This window comes from Mus caroli, chromosome 13 (assembly GCF_900094665.2).
Source record: "Mus caroli chromosome 13, CAROLI_EIJ_v1.1, whole genome shotgun sequence".
NCBI lineage: Eukaryota > Metazoa > Chordata > Mammalia > Rodentia > Muridae > Mus > Mus caroli.
This window is the reverse complement of record NC_034582.1, coordinates 85284955-85296749: the sequence shown is the minus strand read 5'-3', so window position 1 is coordinate 85296749 and position 11795 is coordinate 85284955. Positions and strand designations below refer to the sequence as shown.

At 40.5% G+C, this 11795-nt stretch overlaps 1 protein-coding gene and 1 long non-coding RNA gene across 6 annotated transcripts in view; one reads left to right on the top strand and one right to left on the bottom strand.

The window, feature by feature from the left end:
• The window catches only part of Ssbp2 (single stranded DNA binding protein 2), a 240715-nt gene that overhangs the window by 221426 nt on the left and 7494 nt on the right, over nt 1-11795 (bottom strand). The gene's annotated exons all lie outside the window — the stretch shown is intronic.
• Nucleotides 922-7527, top strand: LOC110307809. Its single transcript, XR_002379470.2, has 3 exons — nt 922-1028; nt 6957-7039; nt 7129-7527. It is a non-coding gene; the product is annotated as an uncharacterized LOC110307809 (long non-coding RNA).

The following is an 11795-nucleotide window of genomic DNA, read 5'->3' as shown; positions in this document are numbered from 1 at the left end:
GGCTGGCCTCGAACTCAGAAATCTGCCTGCCTCTGCCTCCCAAGTGCTGGGATTAAAGGCATGCGGCAACACCACCCGGCTGATCTGTACGTTTTTTATAGTTGATTTTAAGTGAATATAAGCATTCACTTTGAATTCATTTAAGTAAATATAAGCACTAAGTTACTAAATAAAACTACCCATGAGCTCTGCTTAGAACAGCAGTGAGTATAAGTAAGCTTGGTCTCCTGCTGACAGTATGCATTATATTAAATAGATTGATACAACTAAATACATTGTATTTTTATAATATAAAAAGAGAGCCCATATATTCATAGCTGCATTTCAAACCTCTAATCAGTCATGAGATGAACTGTGTACTCTGTACTTTAATGATACAAACTGGTTCTAATTTATACCTTACACTTTTTAATCCAAATATACTTTCAAACGACAAAATAATTCTTAGTAAGAAATTGACATTTACCAGTTACTCACAACATACTTTATAAATATCACTACTGACAAGAAAATCGAAGCTTTATCATATCAGAAGACACATGATAAATTAGCCAAACTCAGCGTGCCACCCTTGCACTTGTATAAATGTACACTGTTGAAATGACAAGTGCATTTACCAATCTGCTATAGTACCACTAGATGAAATGAGGTTGCTTTTGTTTAACACCTCAGATTACATGTTTCCTGCTCTAGGGATGGTAAAGAGTAAACTCTGGGTCCCTGCCTACTTAACAACTTCAGAGGGGGCCCAACAGCTTTGGGAGGAATTCTAAATTAATCCCTGGCTTTCCAGCAAAGCTGTGGCTTCTCTCTGAAACCTCCCCCACCCTTCCCCGGGCCCCGCCCCCCGACACACCCACAGCACTGCTGGACTTTCTGTTTGACAGGCTCAGTCGCTCCTCCTGGCTGTCTCCCAAGCACAGACTGTTCCCTATGCCAATTGCTCTGTTCACTTCTCTGACAAGGTTTCTCTTCTCACTGCTGGATCTGCTGCCTTGTACAGTACCTGGCAAACAGCAAGACCCTGAGTAAGTATTTAATGAGTAAATGGATGACAGAATTTAAAGTTGTTTTAACTTTTGCTTTTGAGGAGGTATTTATTGGGAATCTGGAAACTGACCAGTGTACACAAATGTTATCGCCTGTCATTTTTTGCCCCTCCTACTCTTTACTCTTTCCATTCTGTTCCTGGCCTGTGAAAATCTTGTGTATTAACTTTTCTTACCTTCTTCCCCTCAATTAAACTCACTTTTATTTTACTTGACACTCACACACTCTCTCTCTCTCTCTCTCTCTCTCTCTCTCTCTCTCTCTGGGGGAGGGGCAACTGAGACAAGGTCTCCTGTAGTCCAGGAGCCATATATAGTCAAGGCCGTTCTTAAAATTCTGATCCTCCTCCTGCATGCTGTAAGATGTATGTGCACCATAAAAATACACTTTGGTTTAAAGATGTGTTTAATGGAGCTGGAGAGATGGCTCAGTGGTTAAGAGCACTGTCTGCTCTTCCTGAGGTCCTGAGTTCAATTCCCAGCAACTACATGGTGGCTCACAACCATCTGTAATGAGATCTGATGCCCTCTTCTGGTGTGTCTAAAGACAGCTACAGTGAATTCATAGACATAAAATAAATGAATCTTAAAAAAAAAAAAAGATGTGTTTAAGAAAAGCTGGCATGAGATTCAGGAAAACTGTCTCTTGGGCTAGAAGGTGTGGCTTAGTGGTAGAGCACTTGCCTAACATATACAAGGCCCTAGGTTCTCTCCCAGTAGTATATACAATTATGAGGTAACAGTGGGCTCGTGCTTCTGGGGTCACTTCTTTGTCACAGTCCTCTCTTGTCATCCAGAACTCAAGCACATGTGCCCATGTGCCATGTCACTCACTTCCTCACAAGGTCTAGCTGCATGTACAGGATTGTTTGTATCAATTAAGTTGTGTTCCTGATAGTAAAATAAGTGAATAATAAAATAAAGGTGGGGTTTTATACAAGTGCCTTCGGGTTGTTTTGCTTTGTCTTCATTAAACAATTCTTCAAAATTCCTAGGCATGTGTGGATATAGAAAAAAAACTGAAAGGTCATATGGTTATTTTTACTTTCTTCTTTTCTGTTGGGTGATGGGAAGATGCAATACACACATCTACTCACCTCAGATAGGAAGACTGCACAACAGACCAAGGTACAGATAACACCAAAATCCAACTTGCTGAACCAATGAGTTTTATTGGGGTTACTTGCAGGAACAGAAACGACCCAAAGACAGCCCACCCCAGCATGGATGACAACTCACAAAGCTGGGAACCTGGAGAACACCACAAAGTCGAGTTCAACAGGTTGAAGAGTGATCTTCCCAAGTGACTCTGACCTAACCTCTCCCAGGCAGCTGGTCTGGTCTCAGACTTAGCAGCAGTTATTTTTCCCATAATGCATTTTGTTTAAACACTAATGGCCTACTGACTTGTAGGCCCAGCAAACAGTAATTAATTTAGTTTTATTAACTATACCACAATCACTTCCCAAGAAAGCTTCTAAAAATTAATTGACAAAAAAAGCTAACACTGTAACCTATCCTAAAACTCATTTTTAAGTTATACAATGCCTATCTACTAAAGAAAACAAGCCACTGACTGGTTTCTTTCCCATACCCTATAGTAACCCATCATTGTCATAATTTAATAAAACTTAAAGTACAAGAAAGTAGACCACAGTAATTAGCAAAACCTCTTCACAATGTGACAGAACCAGCAAACACTTCCCTTTTAGAAGATGTGTCAAGTGAATCCACCCTCTGTCTCCTTGCAGTTTCCTTCTGCTTGCTCTTTCTCAAGGAAAGGCTCTCCACACCTGCCACCTCCATCTCTGCCTTATCCCCAAAATACTAACACTGCCCAGGCATGGCCTATTATAATCTCAGCACTCAGGAGACAGAGCAGAGACAAAGGCAGGTAGATCTCTGTGTTCCTGGCCAGCCAGGGCTACAGTTACATAGTGAGATTCTGTCAGAACCAACCAACAAGCACAACTCCCACCAAAGGCACACTGCACTGCAGCTTTTCTCCCAGGTCACAGGAGGAATCATAATTTTAGAATCCAGCCCTAGTTAACATCTTATTCTCTTCTAGGTCTGTCAAAGTTAACCCCGCCTCTGGAAGCTCCCCTTCTTGACACGGTGCTTTATGAGGTCCCCTCATTTCTGTTTGCTGATCTTTTTCAGTCTAAATCTGAATCTTTCACTCTACCTGGCTTTTACATATTCTCCAACGTTTATCTTCCTTCAGTGTCCTCACTTTCTCCCCCCACATTCCCAAGAACGCATTTCCTTCCCTCCTCATGTCTTCCAATGATACATAACAGAAGAAAATCTGGGCTCTAGAAAAGGGCTCACGACTAATCTACATTGGTAGAAGTCAGGTAAGGTAGGAACATACCGATGCTTCTGGGTCTTTTTCTTCAGGTGGGTGCTTAGTCACACTTTTATGTTCAGTTGGTAAAAGTTCAGCAAGCTATGCACTAAAGGTAAATACATATTCCTGTTTGAATCTCATACCTCCGTGACAGTAATTAAGTGAATAAGCTAAACCTGGGCATGGATTGCAGCTCTGACAAGCATGGTTTACAAGACTACTAAGCTTACTAAGCCTTGGTTCCCTTCATCAGCAATGTGAGGGCAACAACTCTCAGAAGGCATGGAACAGTGCTTGAAATGCAAGTACTGTATGCTTCTAAATAGCACATCTCTGCCCCCACCACAGCTCCATTCCAGTATCTCCAGCCTAGATTTACCCTCTGAACTCAAAGTCCTATTTATCCAATCCCACCCCCCCAGTGGCTCCATCTCTAGTTATGAGTGGCATTTCAATCTGAGCGTCTTCCTTCTCACACTTCCCCATCCTTACTCCTGTACTTCCTCAGAGTCTGTGACTGAAACATAATAGACATCTTAAAAATCCTACTTTTTACATTGAAGCCCCTGAATCCAGTGTATTCTATATCCTGAAACTGCTACTGTATTAGTCCAACAACAACAACAAACAAGGTAACCACATAAAACTGTATTGTCACAGTAGCTCGATTACAAAAGTTTCCTAAGATACATGTCCCCTTACCTAGTTCTTCATATTACTTACAAAATTATTATTCCAAAATGTATCTCATGATATAATTTTCCTGCTTAAAATTCCTTATCTCATTCCTTCTCAAGCTGTCATTCAAGGTTACAACCAAAGTAGTTTAACTTGCCACGCATATCGTCTATAGTACCAACTTTACACCAAATTTGCAGCAGTCTACCAACACAGTTCAACCTCACACTGAGAATATTCAGAGAATATCACATCTGTATGGACTTCTTTTGTCATATTCCAGAAACAATATAGCAACTGCCTACATTTATTCACACTGCACTAGATAAATAATCTAAAGAAGACTGAAAGTACCTGAGGGAGTGTGGGGACACTGCATGCAAACAGTATACCCTATCATGTAAAGGACTTGAATGTCCACACATAGGATCCATGGGGGTCCTAGAACACATAAACTAAGACCAGATACCATTTCTCTTTAATGTCTCCATGTTTGTGTGCATGTTTCTTCTAGAATGCTCTTTAACTGACCATCCCCCAGCTACCTATCCTTATCCTCTAGAATATTAGTACCTTTTCTCAGAGACCTCCTGGAACCTCCTGCTTACACATTAGAGCTCTTGCTACCAGGGTGGTAAGTGCTGATAGCGAGCCCTGGGAAGGATGAGGTCATTGGTGGGCAGAGGTGACTGAACTAACTAAGCTGACTTAGAAGTCTCAACTGAAGCTGACATTAACAGAGTACATTTTATGTTGTTGTTGTTGTTTTTAATGGATAAAGAAACTGATAGTAAGAAGCAATATTAATACAATCCCCATCTCACAAAACACATAAAAATATATACTCAGACATTTTAAGCTAATTTTAAATGCTATTTTTGGTAAAACTGACTTTTGAAGCTCTATTTCCTTAAGACCTGAAAGGTTTGTTTGCAAAATTAAAAAACATAATCGAGACTAAGTATTACGCTAGCTGCTTCCCACATCTCTTCAGATCACTCTCAAGTTTCCATCATTCCACAGACCTGGGACACTTATCTCCAAGGACTACAGAGCCAAATTCCCTGACCTCTGGAAGCAGAGATGAGCAGCAGCAGCAGAAGGTGGCTCCTCCCTGCTAGGCCTCTAGCTCTGCTTAGCAGAAGGGCTGACAGTGGCAGTGGTCCTTTTCAAACCACAGCTCCAGGAGGCTGGCCTTCCTCCAGGAGCTGTAGCTCTCGTGCACCAGATTCTGATAACTGTTCTGAATGATCCTTCAGACATAGGAGAGGTAAAACTCTCCTTGCTAATCACTTGGCGTTCCCCTCCCTGGGTTTAATTTTGTACATATCATCATTACACTCTTCAGTACCCCTCTGAAGACTCCATCCTGCTGGGGACCTAACGCTAACGACTTGTCCTGTCTGCTGGTAACAATGTTACAGCACTTGCTGTGTTATCAGCTCTCCTGTCAGTGTAACATTTCAGGGAAAACTTGCTTTATCCTCATCTTCCTGGCTCTCAAGCCCAACTCACATAACTTACCCAATATAATCTGAATTCAAAATGAATTAGCAAGGCTGTCCCAAAATGAAATCTATACTATATATTGTGTATATATGTATGTGTGCTGGGTATTTTATGGCAGGCAGCTCATACAGGCTTTTCAGTGACAATTTTAAATAAAAGAATAAATAATCACTAAGCTTAATTCAGGATTTAAAATTCTTATTGAAACATAACAGCTTCCTAGTAACAGCCCTTGCTCTTAATGCTATGTACAGTGTAATCATCTCATATTTTAATCTAGTCATGACCAACAAATAGTATATAATGAAAAAAATAACAAATTGTTTTTATTTTTTTCTAGTAGTCTAGACTCAATATGGTTATAGTACTTCTGGACCACATGGAACTTTCCAGAAGCCCAAAACAAGCAAACAAAATCATGTGCTCATAGATAAAAGAAACTCATAATTACAGATTTTTTTCTAGTGTTTGTACTTTCCTATTTATTTTTGACTCCTAAGTTTACCAAGTACAGTAACTTATAACAGTTCATTTGTTACTACTCACAGAAAGGATGAAGCCTGTGCTGCTAGTAAGTATCTTCCTCTTTTATTAGCATTTATAGCCAAATAGTTAAGCCTCAGATACTAAAGGATATGGAGCTATTTGTGGCTCATATGGTTCCGTCAACCCTTTTAGGAGGTGTAAATTGCTTTTCATCTTTCTTTAACCTCTCCTATTAGGTCTCATTCCAACTAAACATGGTGGATGAGTTACCAACAGAACAGCTAAAGCACTCTCCCACTTCCTACCCTACCCCAACTCTACTCACAGTTCTTTTCCTCTGGGGTCAAGCAAAGAAATACAAAGAGCAAAAAATGGTTAAAATGAGCCCCAGCATTTGGATCCAGGCTCCACAATTCACTGAGTGTCCTTGGATAGCACATAAACACTCCCTGAGATTCACTTTCCCCAGTTTAAAATCAAAAATGTATTTACTTTATGAGTTACTGTGAGGATTAAGCAAGAGAGAAGCCAGATACAAATACTGTTGATTCCATTTACTGAGGCTCCTAGAATAGTCAAATTCAAAAAGGCAGAAAAATACGTGTGGTCACCAGATGCTGGGAGGAGAGGAGAAGAGCGGGAAGCTGCTGTGTCATGGTGAGAGAGCCCCCTTGGGCAGATGAAAAGCCCTGGAAATGAGGGGCTGGTTGCACAACAATGTGAAGGTGATTGATGGCACTGTTGCTGCACACCAAAAACTAGCTAAAATGGTCGATTTTGTTATACATATTTTACCTTAGTAAAAGAGACTATCGATCATTTATATTGAAAGACTTTCCCTTCTTTTTCTAAGAGAGAGGTATGTGCTATTTTTTGGTCAGGCAATGTTTCTTCAGGCTCGTGTGTTGAACACTTGGTCAGCAGCTGGTGGTCCTGTTCCAAGCGATTCTGGAAACTTTAGGAGGTGAGCCGACTAGAGAAAGACAGCTCTGAGTATGTCTAACTTCAAAGTTATACCTCATCCCTAAGCCTTCCCTGTTCTCTATTTCCTAGCCTAAGATAAAGAACCTTCTCCGCCACCCACTCCTGCCACCTGAGGCTATGCCTAACGGCAAAGGGCCAGGAAACTCCAAACACTAAACAGCTAATCTTCCTTCCCCTGAAGAACCTAACACAGTCCACAATGGGGAGAGAAGAACTCCCCTCTCCCTACCTCCAGTTTAACTCTCCAGACAATGCGAATGAACAGGTAAAAATTCACTGATAAAATCTGTCTGTGCCTTCATAAGTTAGAAATCCAAACTGAGCAGACCTACAATTCCAGAATTTGTGACACTGAGGCAGGAGAGACACTAGTTCAAGTCTAGCCTGACCCACACAGCAATGCCCTATCTCAGAAAACAGAAACACACAAAAAGGTGGAAACTACCCGGAGTCCCACATCCACGGATCCATTTATATAATAAGAACAGCATAAAAACTTCAAATAAAAGTTGGGCTTGTAGGTTTCCATGGATACTACCCAAATATCATAGGCTACTTACCAAAGCTATCGATCACCCTCTACAGCCTGACAGTAAGACTCTGGTGCCCAAGACACCAGTTACTTACGTCATAGAGAACGGAGAAATTGAGCTAGTGCCCAACTAGAAGCTTCACCCGTACTGACTAGCATGCATGATGTTAGGAGGTACTTGCAAACCTCGAGCTGAGAAAGGTAATCTTCAATATCATCACCCAGTTACAAACCCTGCGACGACTTATGACACCGACCTGCCTGCAAGATAGACTGAGGCAACATGGGCACAAATGTAACAGAAGTAACCCACCAACTTCTGACTGGATGAATGTAAGACCCAACCCACATGTAATACTGCTTAAAGTAGCCAAAACTGAGACTGTGTGGGTCATAGGCCTCTAAGGACATCTTATGTTATTCTCCTAAAGGAACGGCAAGAAATAATAATAACTCCTAATGACACACTGCTATACCTAGAGGTCAGTGTATCAGTCAACCCTCATCAGAGAAACTTAGGAATTAACACAGAGACCCACAATTGGACAGTGTATAGAAAGTGAGACACGTTGGAGTAGTTCACTCCCAATGGGATGTCTTTATCAAACTCTTCTCAAGATTCAGGGAACTACGCAGAAGATGAGGCAGAAAAAAATTAAGAGGAAGAGGTGGTGACACTGAAGAAATAGCACCTTCCAGAAAGAGAACTAATCCACATAAACTCGGAGACTGACAGTACACACAAGACCTGCACAAGTTCAACGGAGACAAAATCCCAACATACTAAAGGAGAAGTCGACACAAAGTCCCACCCCTAACCAGGAAGCTATTTGGAATGGATACCCACTGGCAAAGGGAAAAATCATTTTTCTTCAATAGTGTGTCACTGGGTATATTTTAACTACAGTCCAAGGCAAGCCTCATGCCCAAGAGTAGTTGGCCATGACAAAATGGACTCTGTATCTTGTATGTGTGTGCTTTTTGTTTTGTATTTTTTGTCTTACTGGTTTTTGTTTGTTTAGAGCTTTGGAGTTTTGGTTGTTTCGATTTATGAGAGAGAAAACATGAAATTGGGTGGGTAGAGAGTTAGGGAGAATCTGGAGGAGTTAAGGGGTGAAAAGAATATGATCAAAATATATGGTATGTAAAATTATTTTCAAGATAAAATTTAAATAAGATTGTTCATTTTATTCATGACAAGGCACTTTGGGCATTATGTAATTGTATAAATTGTGCTTCACATAATTTAACCACGTTATTTTTCTTTTAATTAAAGTACTGATAAACTTATAACTAACATATGATCCATGATTCTCTATTGAGTCAAACTGATAGTTAAGGCTTTATTCATCTCCCATTCAAAAAGGCAGCTAATTTCTAGTGAAAGGAAAACCAACCTTTAAGTTAAACATTCAGAATACATATATTTAATTTTGAACCAAAAACAGTCAATGAGGGTTGCTACAAAATCATCCAAACTTATCTGGAGTTTAGAAGAAGTGACTATACCAACTGTACCACCTGAGGTTAGCCCAAGAGCCCCAAGTGTTCATTAACTATGTTGTCTTGCTATGTTTACATGCTCATGGGTGTGTATGTGAGTGTGTGTGTGTGTGTGTGTGTGTGTGTATGTGTATTCATGGGAATGTGACCGCTGGAGGACAAACTCAGTGATATTCCTCAGGAGGTGCCATCTATCTACCTTTTTGAGTCAGGGTTATTCAGTGGCCTATAGCTCACTGAGTAGACTAAGACTGGCTGGCCAGAGAGCCCAAAGATCTGTCTCTGTCTCCCAGCACTTCGATTACAAGCATACTACCATATCCAGCTCTTTTACATGAGTACTGGGGACTTAACTCAGGTCTTCATGTCTTCATGACAAGAAATTTATAGACTTATCTATTTCCCCAACCCCCACCCTAGCTCTCCCTCCCTAAAAGCAACATCATTATAAAAGCATTAGTGTTTTCCTTAGGAACAACTATACCCTTAGGTCTTGGGAGATTAGAGACACTCGCCCCTACCAGCTAGAAAGACTGTATACCAATTCGATTCACAAACCAGCTACATACACTTTCTACCCCTCCCTTCATACCTTACATGTCCTTAGACAATTATGCAGAGACATTTCCTCAGTGATAGTCAGATCGACCTGAAATCCTCCTGCCCTAACTGTTCTATTTAGTATTAATTACTCGGATCTCTGTCTAAATCTCTTCTCTAAGAAGTCTCCTCTGTGGCTACTGAATCTAATACAGGTTTCCTGTCTCTATCACAGTCCCATGTTTTATTACTTTTATTGCCAATATAACTACCCAAAAACTTGCCTAGTGCATTTGTTTACTTACTTATTAGTACACATTACTCCAACAAACTTTACCATCTCATGAAAGCAAGCCTCACTGTATCCTCTCTATGGCCTCATGATTCTTCCTAGCTGTGTTTACATAATCAGGGAGACGGGGTGTTTCCAGCTCAGGGGGTGAGCCACACACAGGAAGAGTATTATCTTCATCAGTGATCAGCTCAGAGGAAATGCTTACATTTTCTCATAAGGCATTCAGGAGATCTCCCAATTCACTGCCTTTTACTTTTTACAGAAGGTGATGCCAGGCACCTGTAGCAGACCTCTTCCATGACAGGCACTTGAGGGCGGGCAGAAAAGCTGATCCTGCACTGTCCTGTTCTTGATTTACTTCAACTCTGAATGACTCTTCAGATGCTGCAGGATACTGAATGATTTTTAAACCAGATTAATTAAGCCATCTTCTATGCCTTGTTTTGATATTTAAAGATAAAAAACACTGGAAAGTCTTCCGTTTCTTTCGTTTCATTAAGGGTAGCACCTACCGCCTGTGGGATTTTCAGCGGGTTAAAAGAAATAAAGGTCACAAGTAAGCACACTACTCAAATCAGAGTGTTGCTGGGTTTGTTACTCCTAAGCAGTAACTTTCTATGACAAAACTGCATGTAGTCTGTATTTGTAATTTCTCAAAAAGCATTCATTTTCATTTTTATGTAAAATAACTTATAACACAGTAACTCATTTACTTAGATTTTGGTCTAAGGAGCTTTTGGTTTTCTTAATCTCAAATTTGAAGATGGTAAGGTAAACTGGAAAAGAGGCAAGTATGAGGTCCTTTACAAAGGACCTGCTTTGAAGGTTTCAGAGGTCAACTTGTTTGGGCACCAACTCTTCTTTTTTTTTTAAGATTTTTAAGATTTATTTATTTATTATATGTAAGTACACTGTAGCTGTCCTCAGACGCTCCAGAAGAGGGCGTCAGATCTCGATCTCAATACGGATGGTTGTGAGCCACCATGTGGTTGCTAGGATTTGAACTCGGGACCTTCTGAAGAGCAGTTCGCACTCTTAACCACTGAGCCATCTCGCCAGCCCCGGGCACCAACTCTTTTTTTTTTTTTTTTAAGATTTATTTATTTATTATATGTAAGTACACTGTAGCTGTCCTCAGACGCTCCAGAAGAGGGCGTCAGATCTCGATCTCATTACGGATGGTTGTGAGCCACCATGTGGTTGCTGGGATTTGAACTCGGGACCTTCTGAAGAGCAGTTCGCACTCTTACCCACTGAGCCATCTCACCAGCCCGGGGCACCAACTCTTAACTCTTCTAATGTAAACAACTTTCCCCATTCTATTCTTGCCTTCCTTCAACTAGTATTTTAATGTGACTTGATTTTACAATGAATTAAAATTAATACTCTTCAATAGCTACAACTACAAAGACATCTAAAATTAGGAAAACAACAAAATGTGCTTTGGTTTCTACAGTTTAAACAATGCTCAACTTTTCTATGTCATGCCTATAAAGTTAATCCAGAATATAAAAATAAGATCCTGCCAGATCATTGGTTCAAGCTCACTATAACCCAACCATGATATAAAATCTCTTGATGGCTCATCATTGGCTGGTAGGAGTCCTGAACGAATACAGTCATCAGGCTGGAGAGATGGCTCAGCAGTTAAGAGCACTGACTGCTCTTCCAGAGGTCCTGAGTTCAATTCCCAGCAACCATCTGTAATGGGATCTGATATCCTCTTCTGGTGTGGACAGCTACAATGTATTCAATGTAAATAAATAAACAAGAAAGAAAGAAAGAAAGAAAGAAAGAAAGAAAGAAAGAAAGAAAGAAAGAAAGGAAGGAAGGAAGGAAGGAAGGAAGGAAGGAAGGAAGGAAGGA